We start from the raw sequence: 15010 nt of genomic DNA, 5'->3' as shown, positions 1-15010 counted from the left end.
ACCGGTGTGGAGAGGTCCACTGTTCAAAGCACGTCCGTGGAAAGTCGATCAAAGGGCTAGATCTCGTGGTCAACCACTCTAGGGTTAGGCGGGACGGGGGCCCTGGGGGGGTAGCAATGCCACCGGAGCGTCGCACCGGCCCCTCATACATGCGGGGTGGTGTGTTGGCATGTATGAAGAGGCGGCACGCGTCTCCGGGGTTTGGCAAAGCTCACGGACGGCGCCGCCGCCGGCACCTGTTGGGGGAAACGGATGCGTTGGGTCTACACGGAGGGGATCTTGCTGTGGGTCTGGCCCGGATGTTGCTTCAAAGTGTTCCTATGGGCTGACCTAACACAACCGGGTGGGGAGGTCCACTGGTCAAAGCCCGTCCGTGCAAAGTCAAAGGGCTAGATCCCGTGGTCAAACGCTACACGGTTAGGCGAGATGGGGGGCCTGGGGGTAGCAATGCCACCGGAGCGTCGCACCGGCCCCTCATACATGCGGGGTGGTGTTGTGGCATGTCTGAAGAGGCGGCACATGTCTCCGGGATGTGGCACCCCTCACGGATGGCGCCGCCGCCAGCACCTGGAGGGGGGAAACGGACGCGTCGGGTCTACACGGAGGGGATGTAGCTGTGGTTTTGGCCCGGATGTTGCTCCCAGGTGTCCCTCTGAGCTGACCTGACACAACCGGGTGGAGAGGCCCACTGTTCAAAGCCCGTCCGTGGAAAGTCAAAGGGTTAGATCTCGTGGTCAATCGCTCCAGGGTTCGGCACGACGGGGGCCCTTGGGGGTAGCAATGCCACCGGAGCGTCGCATCGACCCCTCATACATATGGGGTGGTGTGGTGGCATGTCCGAAGAGGCGGCACGCGTCTCCGGGGTGTGGCCCCCTTCACGGACGGCGATGACACGGTAGTAGACGGATCGGGCACTCGCATAGTTACCGGATCAGGCACTCGGTAATGGTACAATTTAGCAAGTAATTGTATCATAAAGAAATGTTGCTGACCATAGAAAAATTCGGTTTAGAAAAAAATATACGTGATATTTTAGAAAATTGGTGTACAATATAAAAAAAGATCATGTATTTAAAAATAACTAGCAGAGTTACCCGCGCATTCGCGCGGCTAGATAAAGTTTAATTGTTCTCAGTTCTCGAAAAACTGTTCTCTAGTGCACTTGTTGTACGCTTTTTTGTTTCAAATTTTAGTAGTTATGTTGTTAGGAAATCATTCTGTGTAATAATTATTAGGATACTGGGAACACGCCAAAAAGGATATTAGAAACATTAAATTCAAATTTGCATGTGACTTTCCATTAATTTTAGCTGAAGGCTTAAACATTCAAAAAATGTCAGAATGCGTGGTTTTAGCGTTGGACATATGTAGTTAATTTGTTGTTGGTTAGGAACTTTGTATCACTTATTTTTGTAGGTTGACTAAGGTTCAACTTTAGAATAGGTAGTTGCTTAACTATAATTATTACTTTATTTTAAAGTGCTTATGTAGTTTCCAATTTTTTATGAGCTAAGCATAATTCTTTTGTCAAGAAGCAAGCTCAAATATGTTTTGTTCTCCTACCTTATACGATTGTAAGAACTCCTTAATTTCCTTTGTAGTCTCTCATCTCAATCAATCTTTTTCTTGCCATTGTTCATCTCTTCGGTGCTCAGCTTGTTATCAGCACTCCTGGCTAGCCCCGGTGAAAAGTATGCCTTTCAGCTTCTACCATGAAACAAATACTTGTGAGGATGGTGTTTCCATTCAGGAGACTTTGTAGACACATGAAAGACACACATTTTCTTGCGGTGACATTTTATTGCAGGATATATAGTAAAATCACGCAAATTTTTATAAATTTAGAAGCCCTATTTTTTTACATCATACACGTATTTGTATTTTATGCGTATCAAGTTTTTTAGGAATATAAACAAAAACTAAGTCTTAGAAAGGAATGTGTGACTTGCCCATTTGCACAGCTTGATTTACTATATACTTCATTTGTATCAAAATATAAGATGCTCTTTGACACTATAATTGTGTCAAAATGTGTCTTATATTTTGATACGGAGCGAGTATGTACATATTATTGTTAGCCAATTATTTAATACTACCTTTATCTGTTTCATCTGATAGTTCACACCTATATGAGTAAAAATGAACAGCTTGAGTAAAATATGGCACTTGTTTTGCCAAAAAAAATCCATGTAAGTGTAGTGGGTAAATGTTGGTTAATATTTTTTGTGTCAGGACAGGCGCCTTTTATACAAAGCCATAGTGATTCATAGTATTCTCCAGTTTCATACGACACTGACATTCCTCTATCTATCTGTCTTTACGACAGCAGTTTTTTAATATATTTTCTCAATATATTAAATATGAGTTTTTTTCTATTTTTTTCCTAGTTGTTGTGTTTTCTGATTCATGCAAAAGCATGCCGTTCTTTCGCCGTTATCCAACCATTATGGTTGTTGCAAGAACATCATTTTCTCCATTGTACGACACATCAAAAGTATGTTAATTAGTTGGTATTTATCCTCTATCATCCATATTATATTTTTAGTTCAAAAATCATATTTATATTGAACTACTGTTTTCTGATTCATGCAATAGCATGCCGTTCTTTCGCCATTATCCAACCATTATGGTTGTTGCAAGAACATCATTTTCTCCTATGTACGACACATCAAAAGTATGTTAATTAGTTGGTATTTATCCTCTATCAATCCATATTATATTTTTAGTTCAAAAATCATATTTATATTGAACTACTAATATGGGTGTAAAAAGTGTTGCGACTTCCAAGACATGGATATTTGGGTACCTCTATCTTTAGGGTTTTCCTCACCTCTCTTGCATTATATACTGAAGTTTGTTTGCTCGCCATTTGATCATGATTTAATTTCTTTCCTCATGGCTCACACCTGGTCTTGGTCACGGTTAATTGATCGGTCTGCTTGATTTGAATGCTTGTAATATGCTACATTCGAAACAATAAGGCGTGCACTGATGATTGTACTCTTAAACATAAACTGATGGATGTCTATGCAATAATATATGCAGGTTGAGGCAAATAAAAAAATGAAAATTCTTGATTGGTGGCACAGTGTTTGATACTAACAAATCTTGCGTGATGAGGTAGTTGTATGATTAGAAAGCAGAGGTGCACTACTAATGCAATTGGGAAAGCATTTGAATTCTAGAGGGCAGCTTGTAAATCCCCTATGTCATGCGCATGCATGCACGTACTTATGGTGCATTTGTGTCATTGCACGTGACGTACCTGAACTTTGTACTTATCGGTGTATATTAGCTAAACCTGCTTAAATCTTGTAATTTATTGTTGGTGGCGAACTGAAATTAGTAATCTGCAAAATTATCTAACCAACCTTTCACTTCCTTTACAGTATAAATTATAAATTTACATAAAAGTAATAATTTCATTATTTTTTCAGTGGCTACCTCGTGATATTTGGTACATTCTACAATTGCAAAGTTGTCAAATACATATATAGAACTCTACGTTAATCTTTTACTGGCAAATTTTTATCAGATTCTTCTATATAGTAGTATGACTTGTCATCGCCCTTAAAAAATGAAGAAAAAAATTAGTATTTACCTATGGACGACGATATATTTACAAATATTTAAAAATACATATGTTTGTCAAGATCGGATTGATGCTTACAAATGCCCCAGTTGAAGGGTTGATCGAATCTCTCGCTCATTATTCACACTCAATATAATCCTCATTATTCTCAGTATAATCCCAAAGTCACTAATTCTTGGACGCCCCATTGTTGTTGCCTTCAAAATTAAAAACATGGTTGTTTATTCATAGTGTACATATGAATTCTGATGGGAACTAAATGATTTAACTATATAACACTGCACATTAAAGATGATTTAGTAAGCTACGAAGATAGGCTAAGATGGATACATCTAAACGGCATGAAAAAATCTAACTACATTGTTGTCTGCCGCTGTATTGGATGCTTCCGAGCGTCATGGCACTGTAGATGTACCGCAGTCTCCTGTCTGGCCCTAAATTTGCTGGTGTTGAGGCCGCATGTGTTGATAATGTATCCGATGAAAATCAATCAGACAACTGTGTGTTTATCCTTTTTTTTTTGCCAGACACCTTATCTTTTTTCTCTTCTGTTTGACTCCTTGCGATGGAAACTATTCAGCTACGTGTCCGTCTAAGACTCTCCTTTCTTTATTCTTTCTCGCTTTTGATTAGGCAACTGTCAGGGCGTGTAATGCTTTTCTAGACGTGTCTCCTCCTGGCCGTAAGTCAGCTTATCTTTTTCTTTGGTTCACGTACAGATTGACCGACCAGTATACATCTAGATGGTAGTTTTTTTTTGGAGAAATTTCTAGTTGATTAGTTGTGGCTTATATATCAGATTAATCTAGGCCGCTCAAATAACTTAACTCTAGAGCGTTAAATCTTCACCGTTCGTTTTCTATCATTTTAACAATATAATAGATGTTTCAAACCATTAAAGAAAATGTATGGTACATTTTAAATAATGTTCATGCATGTCAAAAATATGTATACCATGTATCATTTTTAATATAATTATATACCATGTATCATTCAAAAAAAATTCAAGAACGTGTATTTGGAAATATTTAATATGCACGTACAAATATTTTATATGTATATGAAACTTTTCAATGCATATAATAATAATATACACTAAAAATATATTTGAAGACAGTTAATAATATATGCCACGTGTATATGGCTAGTTTGTAATTAACATGTAAAAAAGAAATATATCTATGCCGACGGCTAAGCCGTCGGCATAGGTCGCCTTATCCACTCGCGGCCACCCCTCATCCACTCATTCTCTCCCCCGAGCCTCATCCACTCACGCGCCGCCGCCTCGACCCCGCACCGCCGCCCGCTCCTCCTCGCCTCCACCTCGACCGCCGCCCGCTCCTCCCCGCCTCTAGCTGCCCGCCGCCCGCTCCTCCCCGCCTCCATCCCGACCTCCCCTTCCCTCGCCCCTCCCCGCCTCCACCCCGACGCCGCCCGCTCCTCCCCGCCTCCACCCGACGCCGCCCCGGCCTCCCAAACCCCACCCGACCCCACAACGCCGCCGTCTACCCGCCCCACGCCGACCCCGTCTCACGCCGCCGCCGACCGCAGGGCTCCCCGCCCTGGCTCGGCCTCCCGGAGCACGCAGGCCACCCCGACGAGCACTTGTGGGCGCGGCTTCGGCCGGCCCTTCTCGTCCATCGTCGACCCTCTCCGCCTCATTGAGCACCTCCCTCCACCTCCGGACGCCGCCGTGCCCCCACCCAGCCCCAGTGAGCACCCCCTCCCACAAACCGTTGTTGTCGTTGCTTGTGTTCATGGTGGCTAGATGAATAGATAGATGCTAGATAGATGGATGGATGCTAGATGAATAGATAGATGGATGCTAGATGAATAGATAGATGGATGGATATTTAGATACATACTAGATAGTTTTGTGTAGTTTTATTAGGTATTTAGATACATACTAGATAGTTTTTACTAAGTTTGTGAATATAGATGAATTAGATGTTGGGCAAATTTGTGATAGATGGATGGATATTGGTGAAGTTAGTGTTTTGGTAATGTTGATTCATATATAAGAAGCAAATCGAGGCACTTGGTTTCTAAAATACTTAATAAAGATTTTTTTGCAATTTGACATGTTGTTTCATGTCGATTCATAATGTTGTGCCAAATTGTTAATGTGAGGTGATGACCTAAATTTTTTTCACTCGGTGTAATTAACAGGATTTTTGGTGTTTCCATCTTCGTGGAGTGATCGTCGACGTTGGAGGTGTTGGTCCACGATCGTCCCTCTCCTTTGATCGACTACATCGGAGGGTGAGCAACAATTCCATGACCTCGTCCACTTTTTTTCCATGTCACTAGATTAAATTTTCATATCAAGTCGCGTAACCTAGGTCTCCCGTCCGGAAGGGTTGCATCGATAAATATGCATTCAATTGCATATTTATCACCGCAGCTCTTTCGGATTGTCCAGCGCTTTCCACGGACAGCCCGAGGTTGTGTAGATTGGGTACGTTGTTCATGCTCTACCCCGTTCCGAGACAGGATTTCGGCGGCGCCTCCCTGTTGTTCTCTGGATGCACATTCTCTCGGCATTTTGCTGAGACGTGTATTTGGAGAACAGCGGGGAAGTGCTGCCGAAATTTTGTCTCGGAATGGGGTAGAGCATGGACAACGTACTCAATCTACACATTCTCGGGTGGGATTAGGACCCATCTTTACCTATTAGCGATGTAGGTGGATTAAATGTCGTTTCTCGTCAAGCTTGTAAAAAATAAAATATTGATGTGAGTAATTTAAATGAATCCTTAATTTTGTTGTGTGGCTTCCAATAAAGCAGAGATGGCAGATAATCAGTGGATGTATAGTGGGTTTTTCTGTCTGAATCAAGTAACAACAGAGTGGGTCGAGAAAACTGATGTGTTTTTGAAAGAGATATTCCGTAGTACAATGAGGATGGTGCCAGAATGCCCGTGTGCCAAATGTAAGAGACGTATCCGCAGAGATAAGAGTGAGATGACTAAGCACCTTCGCACACATGGATTTATGCCCAACTTTAATATGCCGATAAACATTGCCCAGCGGGACCGTGGTAGAGAGGATGTGATACGACAACGCGTCGCTGGTTATGAGGACGATAGGGTTAGAGACATGCTAGATGATGTCTTTGCTACACAGCCGACACCTCCGTCACATTCAGCCAATGAACCGAAGGAGCCGGAGGAAACCGCAAAGGCCTTCCTGGAAATCTTGGCCTCGTCAAAGAAACCTCTCTATGAGGGTGCCAAGCTGTCTGTGATGGATGCCATCTCGCAACTGATGGCAGTCAAGGCTGAGTACGGCTGTAGCCGAGGTTGCTTCGAAGCATTTCTAGGAGTATGGGCTAACAGCCTGCCTGAGGGCCATGAACTGTCGAAAACCATGTGCGCTACGAAGAAAATCATGAAGGCACTCTCCATGGACTATGAGAAAATACATGTTTGTCCAAAGAATTGCCTTTTGTTTAGGCATGAGTATGCGGATGACAAGTACTGTAGGAAGTGCGGTTCCTCTCGGTATATTGAGGTGGTCGATAAGCATGGTCAGAAGCAGCAGCTAAAAATCCCTGTGAAGGTTCTTCGGTATCTTGATTTTATAAAATGACTGCAGCGCCTTTTCGTCACCGAGGAGTCTGCCAAAATGATGAAGTGGCACAAGGAAGGGAAAAGGTACAATCAAAAAAAAATTGTACATCCATCAGAAGGTGAAGCATGGAAGTCATTCGATATAGAGTACCTAGAGGAAGCAGCCGAGGCTGGGAATGTCAGAATTGCTATAACAGGTGATGGGTTCAATCCATATGGTATGTCGTCTAATCCATACAGCTGCTGGCCCGTATTTGTTATTCCACTCAATCTCCCTCCCGGCGCCATAATGCAACGCAAGACCATGTTCCTGTTGCTTATAATTCCGGGGCCTGAATATCCGGGGAAGAATTTGAGTGTGTTTATGCAGCCGTTGGTGGATGATTTGCACCATTCTTAGTACTTCCCAAGGTTGACATACGACCAGCATCTGCAGAAAAATTTCTTGATGGAAGTTTGGCTACAATATTGCATGCATGACTTTCCCGGCTATGCCCTGTTCTGCGGATGGTGTACAAGTGGAAAGATGCCTTGCCCAGTGTGCATGCAGGCCTTGATTTTCATTTGGCTGAAGAAGGGTGGCAAGTATGTTGCCTTTGACCTGCATCGACAGTTCCTCCCTCCAGACCATCCTGATAGGGAAGACAAGAAGAACTTCACAAAAGGCAAAGTTGTCCATGAAGTAAATGAGATTCCAACTTTTTGTGGTGCGGATGTGCTTGCTCAGCTGAAAGCTCTTAAGCCTGCCGGTGAAGGCAAAGGCAAAGGCAAAGCCACAAGCGAAGACGAGGCGCGAGGGCAAAGGAAAAGGGAAAGGGAAAATGTTTTGAAGGATATGGTGAGACGCACAACTGGACTCACATTATCCCTTCATGCAGCTTCCCTATTTTAAGGACCTCAAACTTCCATACAACATCGACGTGATGCACACCGAAAAGAATGTCGCAGAGTCCCTTTTTCACACGATCCTCAACATTCCTGATAAGGCAAAGGTTAATGTTAATGCTAGAGTCGATCAACAGAATATTTGTGATAGACCACGTCTACACATGCAGCCTCCCACAGGCAGTCGAAAATCTTGGTTCAAGCCAGATGCTGACTTCGTACTTAAAAAGGATCATAAGATGGAGGCATTCAAGTGGCTGAAACACGTCGTGAAGTTCACTGATGGTTATGCGTCGAATATAAGTAAAGGGGTCAATCTTTCAACGGGCAGAGTGACCGGGCTCAAGAGTCATGACTATCATGTATGGATTGAGCGGATTATGCCGGTGATGGTTCGGGGCTATGTTCCCGAGTGTGTCTGGCATGTGCTTGCGGAGTTAAGCCATTTCTTCCGCACGCTTTGTGCTAAAGAAGTATGTCTTGAGAAGATAAAAAAATGCATAAGAATGCGTCGGAGTTGATATGCAAGCTAGAGAAGATCTTCCCGCCAGGCTTCTTTACTCCGATGACACATCTCATTTTGCACCTCGCGAACGAGGTATTGTTGGGGGGCCCTGTGCAGAATCGTTGGCAGTACGGCCTTGAGAGACAGAACAAGCATCTGAGACAGAAATGTGGAAACAAAGCTAAGATTGAAGCTTCCATAGGTGAGGCGGTTATCCTAGAGGAGGTGGCAGACCTCAGGACATCCTACTATCCGGATCATGTTCCCATGTTGCACAATAAGGTGTCTCGATACAATACAGAAGAACCCAAGTATAAACCCAAGTTGCCTCTATTCGGGCAAGGTGGCAGGGCTGGATGCTCGACACCTTATCTCATGCCACGAGATGAGTGGGAGGATGTCATGTTCTATATCTTGCACAACATCAAGGAAGTTGAGGATGAGTGGATGAGGTAATACCTTTGCACCATTCTTTTGGTCAATTCGTTATGTTCACTTTGCCTAGTTCTTATTCCGCTTTTCTTATTGTAGTCGATTCGTTGAAGAAGAGTGGACGGGAATGCTACCTCCGACCGAAGCGGAGGCACTTGCTCTTCTCCGAAAGGGTGCTGATGGAAGGAAAAATTTCATTGCGTGGTTCATGGAGAAAGTAATTTTTCACACTTCACTATTACCTATTTAAATTAAACTCATGTACCCTATAATTTCAATTAAACTCATGCACCCTATAATTTCAATTAAACTTGTAGGGAAATGATCCGACCGAATCAATGGATGAAGAATTGAGATGGGTTTCCATGGGTTTTGACCCTGCCGTCATGACATGCCAAAAGTATGATGTGAATGGGTATCGCTTCCATACAGGGGAGCACCAGAACAGTCGGCCTGATCCCAAAACCATAAATACCGGAGTCTTCACTGAAGGAGATAATAAAGTAGATTACTACGGAAGGGTAGGAAAAATATACGAGCTTACATTCAAACGTAGCAGCGAACACCTAAGTCTCACTGTGTTCAAATGCCGATGGTTCGACCCCAAAAAGGGTCTGAGACATACGCCTTCTATTGGTTTAGTTGAAGTTAAACCATCAACCGTCTATGTCGGAGCTGATCTCTTTATCGCCACTACCCAGGCCACACAAGTATATTATCTGCCTTACCCATGTCAGAAAGAGTACCTAAAGGGTTGGGAAGTTGTGTTCAAGGTGTCGCCACATGGTAAGCTACCGGACCCAAACGATGATGATCACTACAACATAAACCCCATGACATACGAGGGAGTGTTCTACCAAGAGGAACATGATGACGTGGTCGGAAACAACGAGGATGATGACTTGGGTTATGTTGACCTGGACCCAAACGACGACGACGCACGGATTGATGGTGAGGCAGTTGTGAATCAAAGAGACATAATTATGCTTGAAAAGTTAAATGAAGACGCTGACGATGAGGAAGAGCCACCACCTCCGTCAAACAACGAAGAAGATATGCGTGATAGTGATGATGAGACCGGTTCACAAATAGATTACGATAGTGATGATTCATATGGGTTCTAGAAAATGTAAGTTCTTTTAATGATCATTACAATAGTATGCTTAATGTGCTCTTCTGTTATTAATGTTTTTCCTGTATGCTTGTTTATTTGATATCCTTACTAATTGTTTATTCTCTTCTCAATGCAGGTTTGCTAATCATGGGCAAGTCCAGCGGCGCCAGTTTCCTCAGTAAGTTCAAAGGACTTACTCGGAGTGGACGAGCCCACAAGGTTCCCTCCCGACTACGCGAGGATGACACCTCACATGGAGGTGGAGGGGTCGGGGGAGGAGACCCTAGAGGAGGAGGCGGTGGGGGGAGAGCCCCTAGAGGAGGAGGCGGTGGGGGGAGAGGCAGCCGGAGCAAAAAACTCTGGGCCGTGTCCGAAATAGGAGGGTCTTCTTCGATGCCCTCCTATACAGAGGCACCTTCTGAGTCTGAGGAGGAGGAGTATGTTCCTGATGGTGAGGAGGAGGAGGGCGAGGAGGAGGAGGAGGCCGAGGCGGAGGAGGGTGAGGAGGAGGGCGAGGAGGGTGGTGGAGGGGAGGTTGATCCCGAGTTGTGGGGTGACTTGCCACCTGGTGCTCCGCAGGGGTGGCTGCGTGGTAATGTCGGACTACCTACACCACCTTCTATCGAGGCGCACAAGTGGCTCATTGAACCTGCGGGGACAGAGTAAGTGCCTCTCAATCATATTTTCAACACATGACAACATTTTCTTATTGTACACATGGCAATCCTTTGATTCTTTTACAGAAACTGGATCCTTCGCGGAAAGGGTCGTAAACCGAACGCCTTATCACTGTCCTGTTGAAAGAGTTTTGGCCTGGCCTATTTTGCCCGCGGCCAGACAGGGACCCGCAGCTGCGGGTTTTGGCCACGAGCTGGGCCCACTACGAGGCTTGCAGCAACGCGGAGTACGGGACGGCCGCTAAGGCCGTGATCACCAAATTTTGGGTAAGTTCTCTTCTGAATCACTTGTCTTCAGTTTCGTTCATAGTTTATCATTGAATCACTCAACTCATGCCTTGTTTGCTTATGGTTTATGCATGATTGCAGCAAATCTATAGAGTTCTTGACGAGCACAAGGCCAGAGCCGACGTAGTCTTGCTTGCGGCTGCGAAGAAGAAAGCTCGTCAGTTGCAGTACGAGGTGCGCTGGGTTGCCGTCTCGCAGTACTACCACATCTACCTGCAACAAAAGATGACCAAAACTCAAGCGCAGAAGCAACGACTTACCTTGAACAGGGAGCAGTTCATGATGGTAACTATTACTAACTTTTCATTGTTTCAAGCAGTCAACTATATGTTTCGTGCTCACATGTCATGCTTCCAAAATTTGCATAGGTTGTTCCTCGTTGGTGCTATGGAAGGCATGACGGATGGGCGAGTTTGGTGGATAGGTGGCTCGACGACGATGCAGAGTTTGCTGCCAAGAGCATCAAGGCCCGGGCTAACCGTGGAAAAGACGGGACACACGGCCAAGGAAACAGGAACCACTAGGGCTTCAAGGCCATGAAGGTATATCTATATGCATGATGCATTTTTGTTCTTCTTTACCGTCATGTTCTTATGTATGGCTAACTTCTGTTTGACGTTGCAGGAGGACAAATTGAAAAGGCCGCTCTCAGACATTGAGTCGTGGAAGCTGGCCCACCAGCGGAGTCATCCCAAGGAGGGCGAGAGCCGGTACTACAGCAAGACCGAGGAGCACCTAGAGTCTTACACTCAGCACTATCAGAAGTTGCATCCGGATGTTCCTGTTCCTGAGGTCGCCCAGTCTCAGATCGACGACACGGCGGTGGTGGCCATCCAGGGGAAGTCACACGGCCGGTATCCGTCTTCGATCTCGTACACACGGCTTTGGTCTACCAACCCGAGCCAGTTCGAGAGTACGGGGCGTTCACAGACTCCCTTAGCCCGCCAGCATGTTGTAAGTACTTCCCCTTTATCTTTTTCTCTCTAGCATTCTCAGTTCATTTTCAGCATTGCTCACTTAGAAACAACCTAAATTATGTAGGCATATAAGGCCTTTATCGAGCATAGGAATCTCGAGGTGCGAGAGTACTTGCAACGAGTGAAGGCAAATGATGATTACAACCGTCAGATGATGGCGGTTAGTTTTGCCCTCTTAAAACCAAGCTAAATTTTTGCACTTTCATTCCTTCTGACCTTCTAGTTTGCTTGTTTAACTAACATCCAGACTATGTTGGCGTCTTGAAGTAACCGCACGGATCCACCACAAATGGGACCCCCACCACCACCTGCGGGAGAACCCCCACACGTGCCCATGTTCGATGAATGGATGGCACTAGGCAGTGATAGTCCGGTTAGTACATTTGCCTAACTACTGACAAACTAGTTCTCGTTCATTCAACACTATCATATCATATTTACCGTTAGAATCTTCTCTCAAACATGTAGGGGACCGGTGGCTCGACTCCTGCTCCGTTGACCCCAGTCACTCCGATCTTCCAGACTGATGGTGGTCGCGGTGGCGGTTTTGGCGGAGGTGGTCTTAGCGGTGGTGCTTTTGGCGGAGGTGGTCTTGGTGGTGGTGCTTTTGGCGGAGGTGGTCTTGGTGGTGGTGCTTTTGGCAGAGGTGGTCTTGTTTGATGTCGATGATGACTCCGTGCATGTGGTCGTCGTGCCATGCCTTTCATGTTCCTACTTTTATTATGTTCCATGTCTTGCACTAGTTTTATGTTCATGAACTTTCGCCGGTGATGATCTTTACATGATGATGATGAACTTTGAGTATGTTTAGATGATGATGATGAACTTGAGTATGTTTAGATGATAAACTGTCATATTTCTGCATAATTCTATATTATTCTGCTTTGAAATGTTGTCAAATGAATTGAAAAATAGAAAACAAAGAAAATAAAAAATAAAAAAACTATGCCTACGGCAAAGCCATCGGCATATATAAGCCCAAGAGATACCAAGACGCGCCACGTGGCAGAGATATGCCGACGGCAAAGCTGTCGGCATAGTTTTCGGTCTATGCCGACAGCTTTGCCGTAGGCATATCTCTGCCGCCAGGAGAAACCAGGGGCCGACACGTGGCAGAACTATGCCTACGGCAAAGCCGTCGGCATAGATTCCGTCTATGCCTACGGCGCCTACGGCTTTGCCGTAGGCATAGACCTGCCACCAGGAGGCACCACGGGATGCCACGTGGCACTGATATGCCGACGGCTAGGCCATCGGCATAGATTTCTATCTATGCCGACGGCTCGGCATAGCCGTCGGCATACCTCTGCCACGTGGCATTCCATGATTCGTCCGCGCTTTTGACGGCGTCGTCCGTTGCCGTCAGACGAAAAATAGTGCCGATGGCTATACTATGCCGACGGCTGATGCCGGGCCGTCGACATAGGCCCCTATGCCGACGGCTATACTACGCCGACGGTCTGACAAGACTACACTGACGTGATCTACGCCGACGGGTCTATGCCGACGGCCGTGGGCCGTAGGCATAGTCCGCGAGTCCAGTAGTGAGGTGAGTATTAAAAAAAACACCACAATTGCGGTTTGTGTCCCCTGAACCACCACTTTGCTAACCGCCCTTCATAAAAAAGGGTAGGACGATCCTTCTACAAAATACATCACCCTGTAACACAACATATAGTCGTCTTTTAGTGAAAGAGTGAAAAATCCTAAAAATAGTAGCATGCAGCTGGAATCGAACCATAACCTCCCACAAACACACAAACAAGCAGTACCACTACAATAAGCCAGGTATCTTGACTAACGAACAGCACCGAGATTTAAGAACTTGAGCAGCGACAAAATTGAACATTTTTCTGGAAATTTAAACACAAACATTTTTCAAAATTGTAAACAAAAAAATGCAAACACAATTTCAGAAACGTGGAACGCATTATAAAATTCCTAAAAAAATATTTATTAATTCTGAATTTCTTTTGAAAACACAAACAATTTTGAAACCCTAATTTTTTTAAAACACAAACATTTTTTGGTATTTTTGGACTTTTTGAGAAATACGAAAAAATGGATGAACATTTTTTGAACTGTGCGATTTTGAAAATGAAAAAAAAAGATTCATGAACCTTCTTAAACGTCTAGAGGTTCCCAAACCGGCATCTACAGAGGCAATGGACAAATTAAAATGGGCTCACCCATGTTCACTCGTATCGATTGGGTATGTGCAAAACAGCCACTGTTTGACATGATATGCGTCTAATAGCCCCCCCCCCCCCCCACACACCAACAGGCTCCCGACGGGATCGATGTTGTCGCCTAGTTAGACCAATGCCAATTCATTTTTTCCTTTTTGTCAAAAAACTTGACATGGTGCCTTGAATTGGCCATGTAAGCTCATGGAATAAATTTGGGTCACGTGACGGATGCCGGACAAAAATTTGGTCTCAAACGGACCCTTCTCTCCTACCCGAACACTCTCCGTTGAATATGGTCTATTTTTGGACATGTATAAAAATGAACTAACTTTTTCCAGTAGGCAGGTATACCCATGGTAGGCACCCATGCCAGGTTTGAGTTAATTCCGACACCGTATGCAAATTGTGTCGCTTTGAACCATTTATTGGTCATTTTTTCATCGGGAAAATGCAAGAATCGTCGGAAACTCAAACAACTTGGCATGGTGCTTTGAATTGGTCATACAAGGCCATGAATAAAAAGGGACTCTCAAACAGACCGTTTTTGCCTACTCGAACTCCCTTCGTTGAACATGGTCTATTTTTTACATGCATGAACTGACCCCAACTTTTGCAAGTAGGTGGACACGCCCATGGTAGTCATCTCTGCCAAGTTTGAACGAATTTTGACACCATATGCAAGTTGTGTCATGTCCGGCCATTTATCGTCGAAAACTTCAAAAAAATGCAAGAATTGTTAAAAACATCGACATGGTGCTTTTGAATTGGCCATACAGTTC

The sequence above is a fragment of the Triticum urartu genome, chromosome 5A (genome assembly GCF_056163025.1).
Source record: "Triticum urartu cultivar PI428250 chromosome 5A, HENAU_Tu73, whole genome shotgun sequence".
In the NCBI taxonomy this organism is placed as follows: Eukaryota; Viridiplantae; Streptophyta; class Magnoliopsida; order Poales; family Poaceae; genus Triticum; species Triticum urartu.
Note: the sequence above shows the minus strand (reverse complement) of the source record.